This window comes from Lynx canadensis, chromosome D2 (assembly GCF_007474595.2).
Source record: "Lynx canadensis isolate LIC74 chromosome D2, mLynCan4.pri.v2, whole genome shotgun sequence".
Classification (NCBI taxonomy): domain Eukaryota; kingdom Metazoa; phylum Chordata; class Mammalia; order Carnivora; family Felidae; genus Lynx; species Lynx canadensis.
In genome coordinates this window covers 81656244-81683391 of record NC_044313.2, presented here as the reverse complement: position 1 = coordinate 81683391, position 27148 = coordinate 81656244, and the positions used below count along the sequence as shown (strand labels likewise).

General features: G+C 43.8%; 1 protein-coding gene across 2 annotated transcripts in view; it reads right to left on the bottom strand.

Moving 5' to 3' along the window:
* The window catches only part of PRKG1 (protein kinase cGMP-dependent 1), a 1158696-nt gene that overhangs the window by 330042 nt on the left and 801506 nt on the right, over positions 1 to 27148 (bottom strand). The gene's annotated exons all lie outside the window — the stretch shown is intronic.

The following is a 27148-nucleotide window of genomic DNA, read 5'->3' as shown; positions in this document are numbered from 1 at the left end:
ATTCTATCAGCACCCCCAGAGAAAGCCCCAAAACGAAATGAAAGCTTTTGTCTAAAAAGTGTGTAACATTTCAAATAAAATGGGTTGTTTCTGATGTCAATGTCATGAGCTTCTATACTTGGAATGAGAGAGCACTTTCCATGTATTTGCAAGGTCTTTTAAGAATTTGAAATTCTTTTAACCGTTTCCTTTTATTCGACCTAAGTGTCTATTAACTCAAGCAAAAACTATTTCTAGCATGATAATAATTACACTGGGGTTTTTAAAAAACAAAAGAAACCCAGCTGTAATTCTAGCTTTAATGTTTTTTTTTTCTTTTCCTCCCAGATCAAACATGTAAGATGAGAGATTTCCCCAAGTCCTGCTGGCCCACTCCTTGAATGCGGTACTTTGCCCACAACAGATCTATCCCCGTATCTGGCTACAGATCCCTTATCCCTCACGGAAAACTTGACATTGTCACTTGCTTTCAGAAAACAAAATGATCAAGCATAACTTTGTTCATCAGCATCTTTGTACCTCTAACCTCATCCTTTCGTGGTGCAACTATATATTAAAGAAATATTATTGGTACTAGGAATTCATAAACACATGGCTGTTCCTGGTCTCAAGGAGGTCATTATCAACAGTGGAAAAAAGTTAAATGAAATTAAGGATTCATAACACATCATTATACATGGTATGACAGAGGTCTGGGCCACTTGTTAAGACAGCACAGGAAACAAGGCCGCTAACCCCCAATCTACACAAAGTGGGGCAGGAGGGACCAGATTTGTAAGATTCTGCGCAGGTCAAATAAATAAAATTTAAGTTTAGGTGTGGAAAGAACAAAGGAAGACTCAGTTTCAGGCTAGGGCTGAATATCTCCATGCAGTAAAATGGAAATAGGAAGCGGAGGAGGGAGCTGATGAGTTCCAGTCTTGAAGAGGTTGAGTTAGAAGTAAGCGAAATGTCAAGTAAGCGATTAAATACACGGAGCTATTTCTATTTGTCTATTTATCCATTTATGTATTTATTTATTTTAGTCATCTCTAACCCCAACATGGGACTCAAACTCATGGCCCTGAGATCAAGAGTCGCCCATTCTTCCAACTGAGCCAGCCAAGTGCCACCATTTTTAGTAAAAATAAATGGACGAGTGACATCGATTTGGGGCACATTTACATAGGCATGTTATGTCACAAGGTCACAAAACTACTTCAGGAAAGCTTAGTGAGTACTTGGCTGTGCGAGTCCTCAGGCTGAGGGGAAGCCTGGAGGACTCTGATCTTACAAGGAAGCAACAAGTCACAGCCAGTAACACTGCAAAGAACTCCGAGGCAAATGTGGGGGCACACAACCGAAGGCAAAGGTTTCAAGGAAGCAGTGACTGGGTGTCTCAAATTCCCCAGAAAGGACACGTAAGATGAGGAATAAAAAGTGACAACTGGATTAATAACTCAAAAGTATTTCCTGACTGAGGGGTATGTAAGCTTCGACTAGCACGAACAAACATGGGATTGTGTGAAATGAGAAGCCAGGTACGCTACTGTTCATTGATCATCGTGATCTTTGAATCTACTATAGCTCAAGCTTTCCAATTACTGAACTCCAACGGGAGGAGCTGGGTAAATATTTACTAAGTTTACACGTTAAAAGGTTTACACTGCACCCTCCCCTCCCCCCCTCCACAGTTTCCCGTCTTTGCTTACTTAACCTGTAAGAGGCACCTGCCTCCAGAATAACCTTGTTTGGTAGTTAACAGAACCACAGTTTATATTAAGTTTCTCTTCTGTATGCAAATAAGGTATACAAAGTACCTAAATAACCATGCATAAATCAAGCTAAAGGACACTTAGGTCCAAACAATTCAAATGTTTAGCAATTCTCTAAGGGTTAGAACCTGAAACACCCACTCCCAGGGGTATAGAGACCCTTCCCAGCCAACACTCAAGGTGAGTAAGACAACTCAAGCAAAGACTTCCTAATTCACTAATTGGGACTCAATTCACTCCTCCACAGCCAACCTACACAATGAATGTGAGGAGGTAGGTTTGGAGCAGTGGGGGAAGAAGTTTGGATGGGGGTCGGAGGACAACAACATCCAATTCCCATGGCCAGGACCATCCTATTTAGGCTGGGGGTGGATAAAAAGATTCTTCTAAGCCCTTAAGACATAGCCTTGCTCCAAACCCCATCATTCATTTTTTCTTCTGCTCTGGCTGATTATCTTGACACTTGATACACGATTAAAATCCATGCAATAAAAAACTGTTGAACTCTTCACTCGATTTCTCTCCAAGAAAATACATCACTCACACATCACTAACTGTGAGCTCTACCTGTGGGAACACAGTCTAATAATACTGAAGCAATCAGGGATGCTCCTTATAGTTTATTCTCCTCACCACCAATTGGCAAAGCTCATTTTTCTGCACTCCAGAGGTCACACGCAAGAGGGAGGAACAAAGGGGTCAAACCCTCACTGAAGCAATGCCATCATGGAAACGGAGGTCACATGGAGCCCCTGTCAGCCTTGGTCCTCGAGGGACCACACCGAACAGAGCCCCTATACTGTCTACACCGAACATGTAGCAAGAGTGAGCAACGAAGGGAAGTTGTTGATATTTGGGGCTTGTTACTATAGCATAATTTAATCTATCTTAACTAATACCAGGTGACTGGAATTAGCTATTTCACAAATGTCTGGTGGTTAGTAAATCTCAATAGAGTTCCAAAATGTGAAATCAACAAGATAAAGAAGGATTCCCCGGAGAGAATTTCCAACCATCAAACTAGAAGTCGTTTAGACTTGTTGCTTTAACCCATATATTAATTTCACATACGCTGCACTTTAGTTGACACACCTAAAATATAATAAACGTAATCTGAAATCGCCCAGTGCACACGTGTGTGTGTGTGTGCACGCGCGTGCACATGCACGTATTTTCTCTTCTCCAGTGTTTACCCTTTCTCCTCGGATTTGTTGTTCTGATCTTGGAACTGGACTTGAATCTGGCGCTGCTTTTGAATCTTATCGGCAAAGGTTTCCTTTCTAGTTGGGTTTTTATATGGTTCTATTGCTGTTCCCCAGCAAAATACATTTCTTGCTAGGCCCCTTGGCTGTTTAACTTGTGTGGATATGTGTATACATAAGTATTCTCACTCAAAAGGAAGAAAAGTTTGTAACTCTTTCTAAAAGAAACCCAAGTGATGCTCTTGAGCTATTTTTGAAGATGACACCACGGCAAAGTATAACCTATGTCTGTGTCCTGTCACTGCTATAATTCCTGTTCAGAAATTGGGGTTCTGGCCAATCTCCTCTTTCCTGCTCTACTGATAGCAACATGACACACTGTGATTACTGTGAAAGCAGATAAACATCATTAAGCAGCTAAAAGTTTATGCCACATAAATCCTAACCATCTCAATCCTTAGAACAGCCTTCTGACATCAGAATTACTGTGATGGATCAGAAAACCAAGGCACACAAAGGTAACTTGCTCAAAGTCACCCTGAATTTAGTGGTGGAGACACGATTTGAACTCAGTCTGACTGTCTCGGGTGAGTTTTCATTGCAGCATCTATAGTTACTAGTGGTGGTCTTGTGTGCCTCAGTTTCCTCACCTGAAAGCTAGAAATATGTTGTCCCACCTATACCACAGCTTTCTTAGATGGTTCAATGAGACAGCAGTGATGAAAGTATTTAAAAATTAGCAGGGTACACATATGAAATCAACTCAAGATTTATTTCTGTTAACTAGCAAGTTATTAATTAAAAAAAAAACTTTGATAAAATTTCACAACTAAACTTCCAGGAGATTTTTACCCGAAAATCTGGGTTTTTCAGCTTTTAGAAAATCAGAGCAGGTGCAACATTAGCCCTTCATTCCTGCACGGGATCAAGGGGCCAGAACAGAAGAGCAAATGCCCATCTGAGACCCGACAAGTGGCCCCACTTCCTACCCTGCTGGCTTCATCTACTTACCGTCATACGAATCTGCCTTTGTTTCTCCCTTTAGGAAAGTAAGAAGCTGGACGCATGTAAGACAGTCTTGTGATCCGGAGGCACCAGGCTAGCCCAGGTATGTCACCTGACTGTCAGGGTTTGAACATGGGACCTGATCCCCACACTGGAACTCCTACCCAAACCCTTTGTTCCAATCCCAGCATATACGTTGCCCAAGCAAGCTCTGCTCAAGCCCTTCAGATAATATCTGTTGGCTTAGACAAAGTGTTTAACAAAAAAAAAAAAAATAGGCATGTTGCCTAGATGCAATTTCAGCAAGAATATCACCTGTTCAAGAAAATCACCTCAGGAACTGATTATAGAAAGAGTAAGCTTTTTGGTTTTTTTTTTTTCTCCTCTTATCTTCGGAGATAAATCTCACCTCCTTTCCTGGTACAAAAGAAATAGCATAGCCAAGGTCACCGACACAGAGGCACTTGAAAGCTTCTCATTGAAAAAGAAATTTCATTTATTTATTTGTAATTTATTTTTAATGTTTATTCATTTCAGAGAGGGAGAGGGAGACAGAGAATCTGAAACAGGCTCCAGGCCCCGAGCCCTCAGTACAGAGCCCCACGCGGAACTCGAACTCACAAACCGTGAGATCATGACCTGAGCCAAAGTCAGACAATTAACCGATTGAACCACCCAAGGGCCCCAAGCAAGAAATTTTAAAGTGATAGAAAGTTTCCCATGAGTCAACCTGTCATACGCAGCTACGGTCATGCCCTAGCCAGATGCCCTCCTGCTGTCCCCCCGGCGCTTTGTTAAAAGGGCACAAATAAGCCCGGATTGGTCCCTAGTAAAGCCCCTCTGTCCATCCACTTAGAGGTCAAAGTAAGGCAACATGACAATTGTAAGTCTGGTCTCCGTGTACAACACACCTAGATCCAAATCCTCCCTGGGTCACGTTCTTCGGTGAGTGTTCTTGCCAAATCTATCTGGAAAATAGGGTTAATACCACGTCCTGCACAGAGTTGTCTAAGAATGCAAGAAGTGACTTAAAGCCCATGAGGTCTGACACATAATGAATATTTAATAAATGGCAGCTATTGTTATTACTTAAGGACAATTATTCGGGGTCAAGAGTGAGCTTTTTTCTCAAATGTTGTTTTTCTATTGCTTTTCCAGATAGTAGAGTATATTCTGGGTATTTTTAGAATCATAAAAGCAGTTCTAACTGAAAGGAGTTAAAGAACAACATTATCCTCAATTCAAAAAAATAAAATCAACACCAAACCCGTTCAGGAAAGAGAAAATGATAGTCTGTATTTTAAATGAGAAAACTTCTGAGGTGAGGAATGGAACAGAATATTTATAAGAATAAGTGAATTATCATGTTACAGTAACAAAAATTATCCTTTCTAATGAGGAGCTCTCAGGCTAAATTTCTACATTATTCAGCAGAGAAAATTGCTTTCGACAGAGAAAAACCGAAAATAACACTAGGATTTCCATACATTAACTATTTACGGTAGTAATAGTTTTCTTCTTCTTCTTTTTTTTTTTTTTAATACAATTCTGAAAACAGAATCCCACAGGTGATTACTGGGAATGCAAATTTGTGTGGGATGATCTCATAAATGCTTAAATAAGAAACAATGCTAACAGTACCTTCCATGAATGTGAATTTTCTTATCTCTCTAGCACTGTGCTTACAGGCGTTTATTTACTACTGTGGATCACACTACAGAATGGAAGGTACAAAATTTATTCCTTGTTTTTTTCCAAACCTCCATCTTGATGACTATTATTTTCTATTGCATTAACTTATCCTAATACAACTGAAAATCTTTGGTTTCCCGCGGGAGTGATAACAACACTTTCAGCTGAGTGGAAGCTTCATAAGTTGATTTTCAAGGAAACTGTATTTATTAATCACATCACATCTGGCTTTCTCCATTGCCCCATGAAAGGGTTGACCGAGATCATTTCCAGGGTCCCTTCCTCTCTAGCTAGCATCTTACTCATTATCTTCCTACAACGTTTCTATTAGAGAGATTACCGTCATGTGGAGAAGTTCATTTGATCCCTGGTTCATCAGTTTTCAGGTCCTGACAGTGTATAATAGGCTCAGTCCAGGACAATTAGTTCCGTGTGGGATGGTTGCGGAAAAGGCGTCAAGAAGAACATTCAGTTCTGTCAGAGTCCAAAGAGCTTCACAGAACGGAAACCTACTCCAAGTCCCAGCATTCCTTCAGCACACAAATTTATGCTGATGTTAGGAGCGAAGTGGAGAAAGCCAGGGAAACTACAAGATACTGTTAATTCTTACAGGGTTTAGCATGCCGCTGGTATTTGTGTAACTATATAAAAACAACTTGGGCAGGGGAGGGCGCCTGGCTGGCTCACCCGGTGGAGCGTGTGACTCTTGATCTTGGGGTTCAAGCCCCATGTTGGGTGGAGAGACTACTTAATAATAAAATCATACAAAGTAAAATAAATAAATGAAGAAATAATAAACAGCAACTTGGGGACATTTTCCCAAGTAAGAATATCTAACACCAAAATCAAATTAAAACTGTATTTGTCTTTCATCTCTTTTAATAGAAGCAAGCTCAAACATTAAAAAATCAATCTCATAATAGAAGACATTGTTTTAAATTAAATAATTAAAAAAAACCTAACTATATTGTTTTTCTTTTATTATCATAGACTCATCATGGACCAATCAGGGGTCATGGGCATTCGAAGCCACTTTATTGATAATGTATTTCATAAACGTAAATACACCAATATTAAAGCACACGAATGCATCATTACTTCTATCCCAAAAAGGAGGGGTCCCAACTTCAGGGCAGAGGATTTGGGTAATCTAGAAATAAAATTAGGAAATACACAGAAATGTCACCTAAAATATGACCAGATTAGAAAAATCCTTGCTCATAAAAAGAATGTGGTCGCTGAGAGGGGTGGCTGAGGCAGGGAGACAGAGCACCAAGCTGGGGCACCCAGGGTGTCTCCCCTGTCCCCCTGGGTGCCCCCACACTCAGCACACTCAGCATGAACCTGGGGAGGCGGGCACTTCTCTCTGCACCCAACTACTGCTGTGGTCCTGTAGTAAATAATCCAAACAGCCCGCAAAACCCTTCCGGCTCAAGCCAGCAGTTTATTACAAGGCGCTCCATGCCTAGACTGGCATCTCCCACAGTCCGTTCGTGGGGTTCCGTGGAACCCAGATAGGTAAAAAGTGACAACAGTGTGCCCCCAAAATGGCCCTGGGTAAAGTCTGAGAACAAGTGATACAAATATCAAAAGATATTGTTAGGTTTCAGTATGTTCACATCCTGCAAGAGAAGGCTATCTAGGACGGCTATTTCTCATACACGTATATTACTGGGGAAATCGTTTTAGAGACTTTAATTTATTCTGTTTCTACACGTATATCAGAATTCAGATCTCAGCCAAATAATGCTGGGAAATAGATTATATAGCTGGGAGGGGGTATCCCTACAACATCTTGCCGTTTAAAAACAAATTAACGTAATATTATGCCGGAGGGTTTGCCTTAAGGTTATCAAGCCCACTCTCGAACCATTGATAAATGTTTAGCAACTAGTTAAGGAGTCATGTTCGATTTAGCTCAATTTACAAAAATAAAATGGAAAATTAATTTCAGTTTTCTGTCTTTAGCCCTTTTGATTTATACACTGCAATTATGAGTGTGTTATTTTTGGGGGGAGGGGGGAGGCAGGTCTGGTTTGGGGTATATTTATCACCCAGCCTGGCATGCACAGTATTAATTATGCTCCTTGAATATCAAATAAAAGTAAAAGATGAGTGACCTCAGGCAACAGTCCCTGCCTGCAATTTCAAAATAACGGATCAAGTAAGTCAAAAGCAAAGCATGCATTTTAATCTACCGTACACAACTGTTGAGGCTGCATCTAAGCAACCGACTATTTTTAAAATAATAAAACCATTTTCCTATCATCTCTTTCTTCCGGTCAGTAGTAATTATGCCTGAGGTATCTTTAATTACCATCAAACTGTGGTGTCATGTCAGCCGTTTGCAAATTCAGGGGCCGTCTGCAAATTCAGGGGCCGTCTGCAAATTCAGTGGAGGCGTCACCTCTGAGAGGCCAAGGTCTACAACGCGTAACCTTAGCTGCTTTGGAACAAATCCCAGGACCCTTTACGCCAGTCAAGAGGCAGAATGGAAGCAGGGGTCACTCTCCAGAATTCTCTTGGCCGGTGATTCCAAATCATCAGCACATTAAACAGACACCTCCTCCTCTCAATAGCTGCTCAAACAGCTTCTTTTCTAGAGCAGGGAATGATAATTAGGATTTCACAGTTTGGGACAGCCAGCATTAGCCTCATGGCTTTCCCTGGTGCGGATTAATAACAGTAGCTGTAATGATGACAGCAAACGATAATAGTTCTAATTACTGATATTCATCTTAGGATGGTGAGCAGCTGTTAAAACATCTCTCTGGAAGTTCAAGTTCAGCCGCCTAGCTTTTTTTTTTTGCCAAATAGAGAAAGCTTTAATGTTAATTAGGAAGGAAAATTACAAATTCGAATGTCAGTCAGAGTGCACCGTGATTGTTCTTTATTAACTTTTTCTCTTCCCCACCTTAAGCTTTCGGGCCCTTAAGCTTTTAACAGCTGACACTTCAAGTAATGAAGGGAGCCCCAGGGGGGCCTCCTGGTTTCCACTTAAAACAACCCTTTCCCCTTCAATAAGGGAAGCGCCTCATCGGTTTGCGGTTTGCATTAGAAGGCCTTGATGCACTTCCTGAAAGCTGTCACAAACTCCTTTACCCGGAGAGCCGCTGTCTACTAAGGGCTGTGCTAAGGCCCCTGCTATTGTGGCCAGAAGGGAGGCCACAGAACCGAGGCCCCGTCTATTTCTTCCCAATCAGTTGCAGAAACCTCTCGCACATGACTTGACTTCTTGGCAAGCAAGCCCTTCATTTCACCTGTCGGTGGGTGCCTCCTAAATTCTCCAGGCCACCTGAACCGTGCGGGCGGCTGGGAGTTCGGAAATGCACTGTGACTGCGGTCTTCTATCCCAACTCCGTATGGGAACCTCCAAGCCGGACGACAGGGAAATCAGGGTCAGGCTTAAAGGTGGGGAATCGCTTCCAGGGCCCTGGAGAGCAGGGAGCAGGAAGAGCGTCTGTTCAGGACCACCTGGGCACCCGCGCGGACCCCTCCAGAGTAAGGACGGGGGCCTGCCAGTGCTGTTTTGCATCAGCAGCCAGGAGAGCCTGGTGACTGTTGGCATTCCCTTCAATCAGGGGTTGTCACACTTTTTCCAGGAAGACCTAGCCGCTGAGTGGCCTGGGCTTTCAGACCCATTGTCTGCACTCTAACTGGGCAGCTCTCACTGCCGTGTAAGAGCAGTAGTGGACGACGAGAGAAGGCACGAGTGTGGCTGGCTTCCAGTAAAACTTACGTTTGAATTTCATATAATGTTCACATGGCACGAAGCCTCATTCTTCTGACCTTTTTTTCTCCAGACATTTAACAACAACAAAAAAATCATGCTTAGGTCAACGACAGTCCAAAAATTGGTAGCAGGCAGTTTGGTGATCCCTGCCTTACGTGGAAATGACAGAATTTTAGGGTAACATCTTCTCAAATGATAACAGAAGCCCCATAAAACCAACAAACAACAACAAAAGAAACTCCAACCAACCAACCAACGAACTAACCAACCGAACCAGCCACAGAGCCAAGTGTTACTCTGTTTTGCAATCCTAGCATGACACCACCTGTCTCAAACGTCACACTGAATGGATAAGAGGAAGGGCATGGTGATCGCCTGTGGACACAGCTTGTGTCTGCTCCTGCTGGGTATGGCGAACCCCCTCCCTTCCGTGAGGTTCTGTTCCATAACTAAACAAATTGGGGACCTACGGAAACTTCAATCCTTCTCCCTGTGTGAGCGCTTGGGCACATGCAACTGTGTGTGGTCCTTGTGGCCAATCTGTGACCTGACCTACAATGTTAACAGTGGCTATTTAAAATACAGGTTTTCAGACACCTTTCCCAGATATATTTCAGTCGTCCTGTGGCTGTTCCGCATACGTGTGTTTTAAGCAACATCCCCAACTGAGTCATGTGATCTAGTCTACTTAGGAAACCAATATGGAACCAAGGTTTACTCCAAGTTCAAAGTTCATGGCACAGAGTCCAACTTTCTTTAGAGCTGCAAGGCTGATCTTTTCTATTTTATATACATAAAGTTGTTTTTTAATTTTTTCAAGCTTATTTTCAGACAGAGACAGAGAGTGAGCAGAGGAGGGGCAGAGAGAGGGAGAGAGAAGTTTCTAGGGCTACTAAGAAGCGATACTCAAAAACAAAACAAAACCAAAATAGAAAACAAAACTATGGTAGACAAGAAATAGAGAAAATAGGCCATAAGCAGTCTACGGTGAATGGCCCTGACGATACGCAGGCAGGGCTGAAGGGTCGCTTTGCGGCCGCTTCGCAACCGCTGTGCAAATACCAAACCCCTGGGAAACTGAGCAGCACGCAGAGCAAGAAAAGCCACAGTCGCCATGGAGGGGAGGCTCCGTCTGCGCAAAGAGGTTGGGCAGGCCGCACATCTACGACAGCTTTGCTCTAAACAGTGGTGACAGCTGTGAACCACAGGGCGGCCATTCTCGCAATAAACTTCAACAGCATCTCTTCGCAGCAACGGCAATCCCATCAGAAGCACCATCTCTGAATACAAAAGACAAAGCTGGCTGTATCAATTCTGCTCTGGGTCAAACATCTAAAGAGGCTATTATCCCCTTCGCCACCTTTTCTACATTCCCAGACTCACGCTCCTGCAGGCCTAATTCTTGCTATTTTCCTTCGCGTTCCTCACTGCTTCCCCCTTGTCACTGGCTCTCTGGCCCAGCTTTCGGCTCAGATTGCTTCTTCATGCCGGTGTCGTCCTGCCATTCTGAGTGCTGCAGACCTCGGACCACAGCAGACCTATTATTTTGTACTGAAATAATTTTCTAATGTGCTCAAAGAGAGGCACTGACTTCTTGACGCCTAATGTTATCTTGTTATTTAATTAGACAAAAAAAAATGATAGAATCAATAAATTACAGTAGTAGCTGACAATATATTCTGACTTTGTGCCATGGATTGGGTTAAGTGCTTTCTATGGATGTTACATTTAATATTGAAATGCAGTGGTTTCCCATGTGACACGTGAAGAGCTCAGAAACCATCACTCTCATCCTCACAAGAAAAAAAGCTCAACTGAAAATCAATCACTTTCCTTAGAGCCATCAGAGAAGTGAGGTCATGGGGCTTTGCTGCTTTGAAAGCTGGAGAGACAGTCAGAAAAGTGAGGTCACAGGGCTTTGCTGCTTTCAAAGCTGGAGAAACAGATGGGGTGAAACCCAGATTCGCAGCTAACCTACTGGGAGCAGAGGCCCAGAAGCAAAAACCCCCAGCTAGAGCCAGTGTGGGCAGGAATGCTCTAAACCCACACTGATGCATTGCCAGAGGCTCAGTGTAGATCAGCTGGGGGGAACTCCCCCCAAGCTCTCAGGATTTTTACCCCCGAGGAATTCTACCAGGTGTTCATCCTGAAGATAAGGAACAACCAGTAGTTGTTCAGGGAAAGAAGAAAACTAATGATTCTGAACTATATTCAGAGCCCTTTGTTCTCTTTACAAGGCCTGTGTTCAAGAGAAACTATTCTACTAGAGCTTAAGGGAGCTTCTGCCAAAGATTAACCAACCTGGGTAAAGAAAACACTCAACTCCAGGTCCCTCTAGCTTTGATGAGTGGGGAGACAAACTCCTCACTTGGGCTCACTCTAAAAGTGAGACCTCAGGGGCGCCTGGGTGGCTCAGTTGGTTAAGCTTCCGACTTCGGCTCAGATCATGATCTCACCGTTGGTGAGTTCGAGCCCTAAATCTGGCCCTGTGCTGACAGCTCAGAGTCTGGAGCCGGCTTCACATTCTGTGTCTCCCTCTCTCTTGGCCCCTCCCCTGCTCACACTGTGTGTGTGTGTCTCTCTCTGTCAAAAATAAACATTAACAAAAATTTTTAATAAAAGAAAAAAAGACTGAGACCTCATGATAGGGCTATGGAACAAATCCCTTCCATGCTACAGGTTACCATCTGTGGTGATTAATGTCCACTTGACTCGATCATAGGGTGTCTGGTATTTGACTTAATATTACATCTGTGCATATGTGAGAGGGTTTCTGGATAAATGAACATTTTAATCTGTGGACTCAATGAAGGCAGTCTGTCCTTCCAAATGTGGGTGAGAGCATCATGCACTTGGTTGAGAGCCTGAATAGAACAAAAGGGTGGAGGAAAGAAGAATTTGACCCTTCTTGCCATACTGCTTAAGCTGGGACATCAACCTCCTGCACTTGGCCTTCAGACCCAGACTGGAATCCACGCTGTCAGCTCCTCTGGTCTCGCATCTTCAGATTTGGACTGAATTACACCACTGGGTTCCCTGGATCTCCAGCTTACAGACAGCAGGTTGTAAATATAAATATATAAATACGAATCTCTTATTAGATCTTATTAGAATCTCTTTTTTTCTTCTCTAGAAGAAAATTTAAATTTAAATTTAAATACCTTAAATTCCAAAGGATTATACCAGGGGTTCACAGCTATAAGACTCCAAGTCTCAGAATCAATTAAGGAAGAGTTTCCAGGGCAACTCAAAGAAAACAGATTGGAAAAAAAAAAAAAAAAAATGGACACTGGAGGTAGTTTTAGCCTTTGACACCACAACTACAGTAAGCACAGGCTAACACCCAAGTCAACATAAAGCCTCCCACTAAAGGCCCATTTGCCTCATTTCATTTTACCTGCTGCATCATATCCAGCTTTCAGTAACAACAACAACAAAAATCACCAGGCATGCTAGCAGACAAAAACAAAGCAAGCGAACGAAAACAAAAAAAACAAAAAACAAACCACCACAATTTGAAGACACAAAGTAAGACTCAGAACCAAAGTCAAACATGGCAGAAATTTTGGAATTATTAACAGGGAATTTAAAGAAACTATGAATAATATAATACACTAAGGAAAAGTAGAGAGCATTCTAGAAAAAATGGGTAATGTAAGCAGAGAGATAGAAAACCTAAGACAGAATCAAAGGGGTAACAAGAAAACATGTAAATGGAAACTTCCAAAATCAAAATAGAAAAAAGAATGGGTGTATAGAAAAGAAGATCCAACAAATGACAATTACAAAAGTTGTCACATGTATAATGGGACGAGAGAAAGAAACACAAGAAATGATTGAAATCAAAATGGTTGAGAGGGTTCTGAAATTAATGTTAGACACAACCACAGATCCAGAAAGCTCAGAGAAAATCAAAAAGGATGAATCATATTCAAGCTGCTGGAAATCAAAGACAAGGGTAAAACTAAACACATCACCCAGGGAGGAAGAAGGATAAGGATTATACCAAGCATCTCTTCAGAAACCCACAAGCAAGAGGAGAACGGAGCAAAAATTTTCAAGTGTTGAAAGAAATCAACAACCCGTATAAGAATCCTAGGATTCTGCATATGGTGAAATTGTCCTTTAAAAGTGAAAGAGAAATAGAGACTTTCTTGCCCCCCCCCCACAAAAAAATAGTTACAATGTATAGGGTATTTTAGCTTACAAGTAAGTGAAATGAATGACAGTAGGGTAAGAGGAGGGAATACTTGGGGATAAGGTCCTATCTTATACTACCTGTAAAGTGGTACAGAGCTTCCTGGAAGAGGACCTGGGTTAGTTATAGATGTGTATTTCAAACTCAAAGGCAACTACTAAAAAAAAAAAAAACATTTAAAATATATATAATTTATAGGCTAAGAAAGGAGAGAAAATGAAACTGTAGGAATTGTATAGTTTAAACCACAGGGAGCACAAAAAGATTGTAGGAAAGAAAGAAAAAAAGGAGACAAAGAGAAAATATATGAATATAAAACAGATATATGGCAGATACTAATTCAGATACATGAAGCATAAGTAGTTTTAAATAGTCTGTAAACATTAATAGTCTAAATATTCCAATCAAAATTTCATAAACTGCCAGAGTAATTTCAAAACATAAGAAAGAAAGCAAGACTAAGATCTAACTATAGGCTGTCTAGAAGAACTCTACTTCAAATATAAAGACAGAAAGATTAAAAGTTAAGGGATAGAAAACGATATACCATGTTAACACCAATCAAAAGAAAGTAGCTATGTTAATTTCAGATAATTCAGACTTCAAAATTATCAGGGATAAAGAGGGACATTACATAATGATGAAAGGACAAATTGTCCAAGATAACATAATGATGCTTTAATGTGTATGTGCCTAATAACAAAATGTCTAAATACATAAGTCAAAAAATCATAGAGACGCAAGGAGAAAGAGATGATCTACTATTAAAATTGGAGACTTCAGTGCTTCTGTATTACTGACAGATCCGGAAGCCAGAAATTCAGTAAGAATACGATTGAACAGCAATATCAATCAACAAGATCAACCGATATGTATCGAATAACTCATCCAACATGCAACTATGCATTGCTCTCAAGCTCTCATTGAACATTCACTAGGACCACAGTTGGAGCCATAAAACATACCTTAAATTCCAAAGAATAAAATTCATACAACCTATGTGACTGGGATTGATGTAGAAATCAGTAACAGGAAGATAGCTGAAACTCCCCACTCCCAAAATGTGCACATTAAACAAAACACTTCTAAATAATACATGACTCAAAGAAAAAGTCTTGAGAAAAAGACTATTTTAGAATAAGTGAAAATTTCTTGAATGCAGCCAACATAGGGCTTAGAGAGAAGTTTCTAGCACTGAATGCATATGTCGGAAAAGAAGATCTAATATCAATAACCTCAATATCAAGAACAAATTAAATCCAAAGTAAGCCAAGGAAAATAAATAATAATAGAGCAGAAATCAGTAAAATAGAAAACAGCAAATCAACGGAAATAAATCAATGCAATCAAAAGCTTGTTCCGTGAAACTAAATAAAACCCATCAACTTCTAGTCAGGCTAACAAAAAAAGAGAGACGACACAGATTACTAACATCAGAAATGAAAGAGGAAAGATCACTACAGATAGTAGAAAAAAATTAATAAAGAAATATTATGGATGAATCACTAAATTATACTCCTAAAAACCAATGTTACATTATGGTAACTAACTAGAATTTAAAATAAAAAAAAGAATTATGATAACAGTTTCAAATGTAAGATATTGATAATAAGGTAAATTGAGGGTGGAGAGAAGGGAGTGTGTGAGAACAGTATTTTCTGCTCAACTTTTCTGTCAACTTAAAACCTCTTGAAATAATAAAGTCCATTAATAAGGAAAAATATTTTAAAAAATGAAAAACAGTTGTATGATATAGATCTTATTACATTTTCGAAAAGGAGAAACTAAAACTTAGGAAAGTTAATGTGCAAGGTCACATAGTAGTGAATTGTGGACCAGCATTAAAAAGTGCTGCTAAGATGTGGCACCTGGGTGGCTCAGTTGGTTAAGTGTCTGACTTGGGCTCAGGTCATGATCTCACCGTCTGTGAGTTCAAGCCCCGCAGTGGGCTCTGTGCTGACATCCTGGAGCCTGCTTCGGATTCTGTGTCTCCCTATCTCTCTGCCCCTTCCCCACTCATACTCTCTTTCTCTCTCAAAAATAAATAAGCATTAAAAAAATTTTTTTTTAATAAAAAAAGTGTTGCCAAGACTGGAATCCAAGCATTATAATATGGAGATAAAGATACAGACATATACGTATGTATACATACATACACAGAGACATATATATACATATATACATATGCATGCGTACGTATTTTGTTGATTTTCAGGGGCAGATAGATTTTATTGGCCTGGTACTGGGACAGTGACTCTCCCTTGTGGCAGAGTTTGGAGGGGAGAATGCAGATACACTCCGAGGGCCTCTTGCGGTCCAGTCCCGGGTTCTGGCTGTGCTAGCTGAAGGCGAGCCCAGGGCCAGGCTGGCTTGCTGCTGCAAAGCCCGACTTTCCGGCTGGTTGCAGTAGAGGTTGCTGGGGGAAGGGAAGGATTCTGGGGGCTGGAGGCAGCCCTCAGGGTACAGACAGGATGAGCAGGGAAGCCTGTCTGTTGGTGGACGTGTTCTACCTGCTCCTGTAAGGCCAGGACGCCAGCAGGCCGGGGGAACCCTGTGGAGGGCGGCAGGCGCACAGGGCTGTGATAAAGCCAGGTCCCACGTGGGTGGCTGGACACGCTCAAGGCGCTCTGAGCTGTGGTGAGGACTGATGTGGGGACAGAGGCAGGAGGAGATGGCAGATACATTAACTCTCCTTACACCCTGCAGCCCACGGACAAACACTTGAGGCAAGCAGGGTGAAATGTTTCTCCAGGAGCCCCCTGTTGTCTCAACGCTAATGCTTTGCTGGAGGGAAAACCACCCTAGCTTGACAACAGCCAGGCCTCCAGGAGCCGGGGTGTCTTCTCTAGCATATGAAAATCTCGCTGGAAAATTCCCCTGGACTTTACCTCCCCCATTCTCTCCTCCTGGTCCCCGGGCAGCTCTTCCTGCCCACGGGTCCTGTCCCTGAGCTTTAATAAAATCACCTTTTTGCATCAAAGACGTCTTCAGAAATTCTTTCTCGGCCGTGGGCTCCAGATCCCGTGAACCCCACCGTCACCCCAAAAAGTCCTCCTCAAGGACTGCAGAAAGACCGTGTGGCCCTGGGGCGGGGGCGCCGAGCTGTCCCAGAGGCACCTCCTGGGCTGCCGGGGAGTTGCCCGCGTTCTGGGGTCTCTGCAAAAAGCGGGCCCGCACAGGACCGCGTCCTAAGCGCTCGGGAGTCCAAACATGAGCTTGGCCTTGCCGGCTGCCACGAGTGTACCTGGGGGCTGTGTCCTGCAGGGCTCCGGGCAGGTGAAGACGGCGAGCTCCCCTGCACAGGGCCGGGCTCTGCCCGGAGTGCAGCACCTGTCAGAGGGGTCATCACTGCAGTCTGGTTTCCCGTCGGGTTTTCTTTCTCACGGAAACCTTTCTTGAGCTGCTGGAAAAGCCTATTCTCCTCCTCTAGGGCCAGGAACTTCTGCTATCGCCACTTAGGGTTTCTTCTTTGGTCTCCTCTAGTGGCATTCTCTGGGCCGTGGGCGCCCAGCCCTGTCACCTCTGATAAAATGTCTACCTCTTTGTTGATAAAGAAGTTGACCCCAGCTCAGCCCTCTGCCCAGGGACATTTTATCCGAGAGCCGGAATCCGTTATTTAGGAGGTTTCCTCTTCTGTAGAATATCTATCCTCCCAAGGTTTGTGCTTTATCTCCCAGGGGTGGGTAAGGTGGAGGAGAGAGTGATTAAGGAATTCCTTTCCCGTGACCCTCTAGCCTTCGGCTCCCTCCACCTCTGTCTTCCACCTTGACTTTGGGTCCTCGGGAATCCTCTACCAGCCCCTTCGCTTGTGTGTCATCCGATAATGCTCCCGGACTCCTGCCTTGCACAATGCGTGTCCCACATCCTGGACAAGTTTACATTCTGGTTGCGCTGAAAGCATCTAAATGTAAAATCAAACAGCTGTGTTTCCCCACTCATGTAGCACATATTTACTGAAACCCTATTCAGACTATTCATTCGACAAATATTGGTTATGTAGTAAGTGCCGGGGAGAATTCTTGTGCAAATCCTTGCTCTGCTGGAAATAGGATAGCAGTCCAGACACATCCTACCCTTAAGGTACTTCTGGACAATTGGGAAATGGCCAAGTTCCCATCAGTCTAGGAACAAGCATGTGACTTTGAAGTCATATGCTGACAAAGAGAGCAAGGGAACCACAAACCAGAGGAGAAAGCGGAGTCAGGTAACTGGAATAGCCCACTGCTCTCAGGCCCACGGGGATGAACGATTCTTGGAAGCGTAAAGTGACCTGCCCAGCATCGTACAAAGCAGAGAATCGCACAGTGATGGTGCACTGCAGCTCTAGTTAGAAGACGAACCACGTTACCTTTATTAAAATAATAATTTTTAGGTGTAATAAAAAAAGAAGGGTAGGTCCTACCTGAGAGCTAAGAGACGCCCACTGATGGCATCCCGTAACAAGTAAGGGAACACACGGGGTCTAAGACTCAGAGAAGGGTCCTCGCTCCCCTGAAGCTCTGGCTGGCCACGGTCTCCTCCTCCTCCTCGTTCCTACTGACTGGCAAGTGATAAACGTTCACGCCTCAGACACACTGCCTGCCCGGGTTCAGAGGCTTATCTACCAGGAAACAGCCCCGCAGGCACTGGCCTCCAAATGGCTCGATTCCTTCTCTGCAGGGGATGGTGCGCTGCCTTCCTCCGGGTTCCTAGGGCTCAGGTAGCCCAAGGTCTGGGGAGACCTGGGACCGAAGGGCCACTCCACCATCCTCTCCAAGCTGACTGATGACTCCATCACAGATGAGCTCTGTGTTTGGTGACGAAAACGGAAAGTCCAACTGTTTCTCTCTCTTATCTTTTGCTTTTTACTAGCATGTTGTAAGCACAAGTGGGCTTCTTGTCCTTCATCGATTTAGGTCTTGGACGCCGACTGTGTATAAGTCCCTGAACTAGGTTTTTTTGGCAGCTATGAACACATCTCAGATGAAGGAAGGAAGGAAGGGAAGAGGGCAAGAGAGAGAGAGAGGGAGAGAGAAAGAGAAAGAGAGAGTGAGGGAGGGAGGGAGGGAGGAAGAACAGAAATTGAAGATCTTGGCTCCTAGTCTCTTATAATCAGAGCGGTTGGTCTAATTCAGACCCGGTGTTTATCACTACGCTCTGTAAAAAGAATCCAGGGCTCATTATGATCGACGCCAATACTATCAAATGGCATTTTGTAAATGGAATGTCATCCTCATGCTAAAGGGAAGCCACTAATTTATAGTCTCACAGAAATTCACCGTTTGTTTACAAGCCCCATAAAAGGCAGCAAATCACCAGTACCAAGCAGGTCTGTATATTCTTATGCAGCAACCATTTCAAGCACTTTCTCTGAATGTTTTCTAGAAAGCTGATTTATTACCGATTGGTTTCCTATTTGCAGAGAACATACATTTTAATGAATTACAAGCAGCATGGAGCAGGAAAGCATACATATTCTGGTGAGAAAATGACTAGAAATGCCTTCAGAGTTTGGGGCTAGCAGAAAATAGATTCCTGTCATCGCAAATTACATGCGGACTGGGAGAAAACTAATTTCGCCCAGAAAAAAAAAAAAAATACAAGAAAACATTTTTAGAAGAAAGCATCTCCTATTTATAAGAAAGAGTGGGGGTGAGGGTTTTCTTATTCATTTAATCCACAAATTTTCAAAATCTAATGCAGTACAGTGGTGAAAGATGCTGATTGTAGTGCCAGAGTGGGTTAAAATTCCTCCTCGTTTACCTAGCTGTGTTGCCCGAGCCCCAGTTCCCCAGCTAGAAGTTGGGAATGACTGAATAGGATTTACCTGGGCTGGTATTTAACAGAAGACCCAGGCTAGCCCTGCGTTCGCATCATTAAGTAGACAGGATGTCTGCTGTTTGTGTTAGCTCACAGAAAGCTCGCTGAGAATGTCATTATACAGAAACGCCATTAGACCAAAGTTGCACACGCGATATCGTCCGGCATCCAATCAACGCGTAAGTGTCCACGACATCCCGACCAAATGTCTTCATGCACTGCAGCCTTCCAAATATGTATTCTGTCCGCTAATCCTTCACATTTTGTACTGTATTTTGCCATCCACGCCATGTGCACGCCTGTCAACCCGAAGGCCACCTCTTCCGAGATAACTCTCCAAACCGTCCACCCCTGGTACTCTCTACCGTATCACCCGATTTTATTTCCTTCACACATTTAGCAGACTTTCCCAAGTGCATCATAGCTGTGGTTTGCAGCAGAATTTCCGTGTCTGTACTACTGACATTTGGGGCTGGATACTTATTGAAGCGCTGTCCTGTGCAACGGAGGATGCTTTGTATCATCCCTGCTTCTAACCACGGGAGGCCGACAGCAGCCGCCTGCCACACTCACCTGGGGTTGTAACAACCGCAGGTGACCCCAGACACCACCGATGCCTTCTCAGCCTTCCAGATGGAGACACGAGTAGGACTCGGGACAGCCCACACACCCGACAGCCATGAACAGTCTCGTGCGTGTGCCTGCTATGTGTGCAAGACATGTGTTTTCTACGCGTGCGATAGGTGGATTCGTTGGTAAGCACTGCTGACCAGCATCCAAGATGGCGTGTTTACATTTAATGATTTTACATTCATCATCTAGCGTAAGACCACGGCAATGCTACGAGAGGCAGAAATGGATGCTATCCCCATTCGTAAATGAGACATTGATGAATAATGGGTTAACTAGGTTGCTAAAGTCTCACCGTTTTTAGAGACTAAGCATCCCATCCCCAACACAGACAATATAGTCTACTTAGAAAACAATCCAATACTCTCAACCCCAAAGTCTTCTCCAGGACAAATTTCTAAGTTCCTTCAATTGTTTCCTTACATCATCTCCCACAATATTGCTCATATTCCACCACCTCTTTACCGTCCTATCCTTCCATTCTTTCTTCTTTTACATTTCTCTGAAAGCTTTAAGATAGAATTCACAGATTATAAAATTCGACCGTTTAAAGTCCACAATTCCGCGGTTTTCAGTATAGATACTCGTGCAACTATCACCAAGATCTAATTTCAAAATATTTTCATCACCCTGAAAAGACACCCATGCTCATTAATCACTCCCCATGCCCCTCAACCTCCTGGGTTCTAGCTCTACAGACCTGCCTATTCTGGGCATTTCGTTTCAATAGACTCATTCGATGTATGGCATTTTATAGCCGAATAATACTGCACTGTATGAGCACAGCACATTTGATTTATTTATTAGGTTTCTACTTCTAGGCTATTAGGAATAATACTGCCATGGACATTCATTTACAATCTTTTGTGCGGACATCTATTTTCTTTCTTTCTTTTTTTTAAAGTTTACTTATTTTTGAAATAGCGGGGGAAGACAGAGAGGGAGGAGGAGAGAGGATTCCAAGCCAGTTCCACTCTGTCAGCACAGAGCATAACACAGGGCTTGAACTCAAGGACAGTGAGATCATGACCTGAGCTGAAGTCAAGAGTCGGATGCTTAACCGACCGAGCCACTCAGGTGCCCCTGGATGTCTATTTTCGATTCTCTTGGAAAATACCCAATAACAGAACATATGCATCACATGGTAACCCTGTGTCTGCTATGTCAAGGAGTTGCCTGACTTTCAAAGAAGCCATGGGATTTTACAACCACACCAGTGACATTTTAGAGTTTTAATTTCTTCACATCCACATTTGTTATCATCTGTCTTTTTAATTCCAGCCATCCAAGTGGGTGTGAAATGGTACACCTTCATGGCTTTTTCATGTCCCTAGTGACTATTAACATTGAAACTCTTTACATGTGCTTAGTGGCCTTCTGTGCATCTCTTCTTTGGGGAGATGTCTATTCAAGTCACGTGCTACCTCTAAAATTGAACTGTATGTGTTTATTATTGAGTTGTAAGTGTTCTTGATATATATTAGATACAAGTCCTGTGATGGTGAATTTGTCAACTTGGCTTGGCCCTCAGTATCCAGGTCTTTCCTCAAACAGTATTTTGGATTTTTCACTGAGGGTATTTTTTGTGGATAAAATTAATATTTAAATTAGTAGACTGTGAGTAGAGCAGATTTCCCTTTATAATTGGGCGGGTCTCATCCAATCAACTGACGATCTTAACAGAATAGAGACTGACCTCCCTGCCAAGAAGGAATTCTGCCAGCAGATGGCCTTTGGACTTGAACTTCTCGTCTCCAGCCTGCGAGCCCATTCTGTAGAATTTGAACTTGGCAGACTCCATGATCACATGAGCGAATCCCTTAAAACAAATCTTTGTATATATATTCATCCCATTGGTTCTGCTTCTCTAGAGAACACTGAATAACACAAATCTCTTATCACATGTGATTTGCGAATATGTTCTCCCATTCCATATATACTTCTATAATAGAATAAGATGTAGGAGCGCCTGGGTGGGTCAGTCAGTTAAGCATCTAATTCTTGATTTGACTCAGGTCATAATCTCACCATTGTGGAATTGAGCCCCACATCGGGCTCTGGGATGAGAGCAGAGCCTGCTTGGGATTCTCTCTCTCTGCCCGTTGCCTCGAAATAAATAAGCTTTAAAAAACAATAAAACATGAAGAAGTTAATATTAAACAGAGTTTTGTCTTTACTTTCTCATCTCTACGTCCTGCCACCAAGCACACACACTTCCCACACCATCCCCCTTCAAAAGCAGTTATTTGCCTCATAGAAAGGATGACCCAAAAGAAACCAGAAAGAACCAAACAGTCTAATCTTCATATTCAGAGCCCTTTATCCCAAAGCAATTGCGAAAGAACAGGTCTTTGAATTCCCTCCAGCTTGGCTTTGAATAGCAAGAGCCAGGCCTAAAGGAAGGGAAGAAAAAGTTTAATCCAAACAACAGATTTCAAAAGAACTAATAATGTTCCTGTCTGCTCCATCAGTTTCTTTCCTGAAGACTCCAGGCCTGTTTAGAGTTGAAAAAAGAGAGCTTTACAGAACGTTCCAATAACTCAATCAAATGTAGAACTTTCCCCTGCATTACTAACAACTGTAGAGAATGCAGAGGGATTTGGGAAGACCTCGACGTGACAGGGTAACACCGAGGAACAGTGACATACTTACTCACACCTGCTGGACCTTGAAGCGAGAAGGAGTGCATCTGGTACATTCGTCTCCTTCTCCAGCGATATTCTCTGGATGGTATAATCTGGTATTTGCCTCCTACTACATTATCAAGTAATGGGGGATCTGAAAAACATTTTCTCCTTGCCTTTTTTCCCCCATTTTTACTTTCTCATCTTTTCCCTAATTCAACAAGTCCGAGGAATATTATTTATCTTAAGAGTTTGTCAGGACCACGATGGTATAACCACCAACAACAAAACAAAATAAAAAACCAATGGACCATCTAGGGACACAAAGCAGAACGAGCATTATTCAGGTTCAAGCGTGTCCAAGATGCAATCGTGTGAGGTTGCTGACCCAGAGGTGAAGAGCTTTACAAAGCTGATGTAGCAAAGAGGATTTTTAATTCTAAGATGAACAAATCCAATGTTTTAATGAGCAAATTGGACATGAAACAGATTCCAATAAATGCAAAGAAGTGGTTTTGATATACTTTATTTTCCATTTAAAAATCAAGGGATTTAAATATAGCACCCATGCCCCACTTCTATTCACATAAAGGGAAAATATGCTATGCCAAGCAGTGAAAAGTGAATTTGTTGGCTTAATTTGGTCTTCAATCTGGCTTTTTCCATGAAGTAATTTTCCCTGAGTTCTCAACTGTTTTGCCCGTGAGGGCAAAAACATAACTCTTCCTCAAATTTTTGAACACGCTTTGCGATAGGCTTTCAGGTTAATTCTCACTCGTCTTCTCTATCGGAAAATGTTTTTGTGTGCCAATATCCTTAAAGATGTCACCACAGTCCTGATATTTGAACGAACGTCAGATATGGGTTTATTGCCCACTGTGCTTGGATAGGTAAGCATTGAAGCGAACTATTTCTCAGTTGGGGATTAGCTAGGAATTGCCCCATCCATTTGAAAAATGTAATTCATCACAAAGACTAATCATGTGTATGTGAAGGAAAAAGGAAGTGTGTGGCATTCATTGTTATAGTAATAAAGAAGAAATTACACCTTATCTTATAATTTCACACTTCTCTTCCTTTACCCCTGGGTGTTTTCTAGAGTCTCAGAATAGATCATAACACTTGACTAATTAATTCAAATAGGCACTTTTTGCTTTGATAAAAGGGATGGGATGGAGGTCAATGAAATCAGTTTCTGACGTTTGAGGTTGGTATTCACTACAGGCACCTAAAACGCCTCTTCTGATGTATTTTACCAACAATAAAATGGCTTCTCTAGCAAACCAAACTGGGAGCACCTGAAATCTTCTCTGATATGTAGAAAGACTTGGTTGGAGTCAGACGTGGAAAAGCATACCACACTGATAATGAAGCTGAACAATGAGAAAGTCACACAGATTATTTCAACATGTCTTTGCAGAACCCAGCCTGGGAAAAGGTTGGGATCAGTGTGCTTCATCGGATAGGTCTTCTGACAAGAACTTACGCCTACACGCACCTCCTGAAAGGAACTAGGGAGAACTTTTATATGTCCCTAAAGAGGCAAGGGAGATTCAATATGCAAAGGAAATCTTTCTACTCTATGATATAAAGACAAAAAAGCAAGGGTCACTAAATTGCCATACCTAGAAAAAGAGTATTAGGGGGCGCATGGGCATCTCAGTAGGTTAAGCATCTGACTCTTGATTTCGGCTCATGTCATGATCTCTCGGTTCGTGAGAACCCCCCTCTGCGTTGGGTTCTGTGCTGACATCATGGAGCCTGCTTGGGATTCTCTCTCTCCTTCTCTCTCTGTGGCTCCCCCACTTGAGCTCTCTCTCTCTCAAAATAAATGAACTAAAAAAAAAAAAAGAGTAAGGGTACTAGTTCCTGTTATGGAATCTCACAGGGACGAACACAAGAGCGGCTATGTACGTCCGCACTAGAAATTACTGAGGGGCGGGGGAGCTGGGGGGCAGTGGCAGAAACGGCTCCGACAGAGGCTTCTTTTACACCTGTAGGAGAGGATGCTCCAAGTGTCCCCTGCGTGTCCTTTAGTCACACGGACCCTCCTGAACCACTTCATTCCTCTTTCCATCTGTGACACATGTATCTCTCTCTCTGCCCCTGTGTCCCCTGTCCCCGTTCTTGAACTCTTTTTGTCCCCTTACACTGCAAGTATTGTTTCACAGTGACTAGAAGGAGTAAGAGCCAGAACGCCCAGCCTCACTGGGGGGACGGCAGTCTGATCCACTCCAACCCCCCTTCAGCCACCAGCCAGCCAGAGGTGATTAAAACACAACTCAGGACGTGCCCCTTCACGGCTTCCAACCCTCCACGTCTCCCCATCGTGCTCAGAATAAAAACCAAAGTTCTCATCGTGCCCGCAAAGCCACTGTCAACAGGCCTTGCCTGATTTCCTCCAGCCCCATGTCAGCCTGCTATAAACCTTCCTTCTGTTCCTCAAGGGGAAGAAGCTTCCTCCTGCTTTAGGAACTGTGTCTGCTCCCAGCTCTGCCCGGCACGCAGGGCATCTCCTATCTGCATGTGGACGTCAGCACGAACCTCACCTCCCCAGGGAGGTCCTCCTACGGCAACCCCATACCGAGCGGCCTCATCCCCAGCACCGTTCGCCTCGTCTGTCGCCTCCGCTGGAACTTAACGTTGCCGGAGCACAGCCCCGGATCCCCAGAGCCGCAGCAATTCCTGGCACGGGGCAGGTGCTCCCCAAATATCTGCCCAACAAACAAGGCTGCCACTTCTTTGTTGAACGCTACAATAATACCGCTGTCCTTTCAGGAGGATCTGGCCTTCTTTCATCTTGTGGACACTTGCAGAAAGAAAGACAGCTCCATTACTATGCAAGCACATTCCCATTAACGTGATGTGACATTACCGTTGCTTTTGTTCTTCCCAATTTGCTCACTCTATCTGATCCCTAATTGCATCTAATGTCTCACTATACTTGTTTATGCAACTTGAGTCGAATACTTCCGCGCACCGCGTGGTCTATTCATAGGTCTACTTTGCATTTTGTCTGTTTACTTCACTTTCGTGTCCTCAAAACAAATACATGGGCGCCTAGACACGCGTGTCCCTTCCCCCGCAGCATCCCTATAGGATGCACTGTGGCTCACACCATCCAAACGTCCATTAAGGCACCTGCCGATTAGGAAATCTGACCTAAAAGGCGAAAATCTTTCTTCGGTCAGAATGGTTACAGAGCTCTCGCCATGGTCTTGCAGAGCATACAAATCCTCCCACAGCTGTGGCAAAGAAAGAACGTGATTAAAGGATTTTTTTGAAGGGCTTGATTGGGACTAGTCAAGTCTGTACTTTTAGTTTGCTTTGGTGAAAAAGAGAAAAGGGCATCAGAAAGCTCTTCAGCGTGTACTCAGCGAGGAAAGGAAAAACCAAAAGGGCCAGGGAGAGCGGTTTTGCATCCCAAGAGGCTACAGGCACAGGGGTCAGGGCGTTCAGGGAGAAGCGCAACGCCTGTTTTTTTCTCGTGAATTCCGTCCACTTGAACCTGGTTACCCAATGTGACTTCTGCTTTCCTTCACAGGAGGTGAGGGAGACCGGCGCATCGTAGGCGGGCTCTTTCCCATAGGCCTGGAGCTAGAATTCGTGTAGAGGAACCTCTGGGCTTCTACGGATCCTTGAAGGGCCGGGATGGGCGGGGGTGGAGGGGGGCCCGGAGAGAAAACCATCTTCGGCATCTTTCCAAGTCATCCCTGCTCGCGCACAACTCTGACAATTGCTCAGCGCTCCTGAGACTCACACCCCCCGATGCCACCATCTCCAGCTGGCCCCGCTCCTCCGCACACACCTCCCATCCTCGCGCCGGCCACATCCCAGGGCCAGAGCCACCGTCCTTTCTGTACCTGCACCTCAGCTCCATATTCTCTCCTCACCCCTCCTTGTTCTTGGCCAAGTACCCACCCGCGTGTCTGTGGGAGGGCGGGAGCCCGGCTTCTGGAAGGGACGATGGGCCGACTCCAAGGACCTCATCACACTGGCCGGCCTCCTACCCCAGGAGGACTTTTCCCTCCCCCTCCCTTAGTCTCCACTAGCTCAGCCCAGTACTTAAAAATCTGCCACCTCTTGTTCCAGCAGGGTGGAGCCTGATCTGTGCCCCCTATCACAAGTCTTCGATCAACTCTTCCTCGCCTGTTTAATTTAGATTTGGGACGGCTAACGTCAAGTGGGGTGGCAGGGCACCTGGCGGTCACGCTGTGTTTTCCTAGCTCATCCACGCCTCCACGTCTGTCCTGCCTCCTCCTCTGTCCCCGAACCTCCCATACGTCTGCCCGTTCTTCATCCTCAGCCGGTGACCCTGCTTTCGGGATCCTTGGGGAAGCAGAAGATACCAGAGCAGGTGTCCCCCAGCTCCTCTCACCCCCATCACCCTGCGCTCCTGCATGGGCGCTCCGGTACCCCTCCTTCGCTGTCTCTGCAGAGACCCTATCCTGCCCTGGCCAGTCAGGATGCTGCAAACCTAGTGGGCCCTGTTGTACCATTCCCTGGTCTTC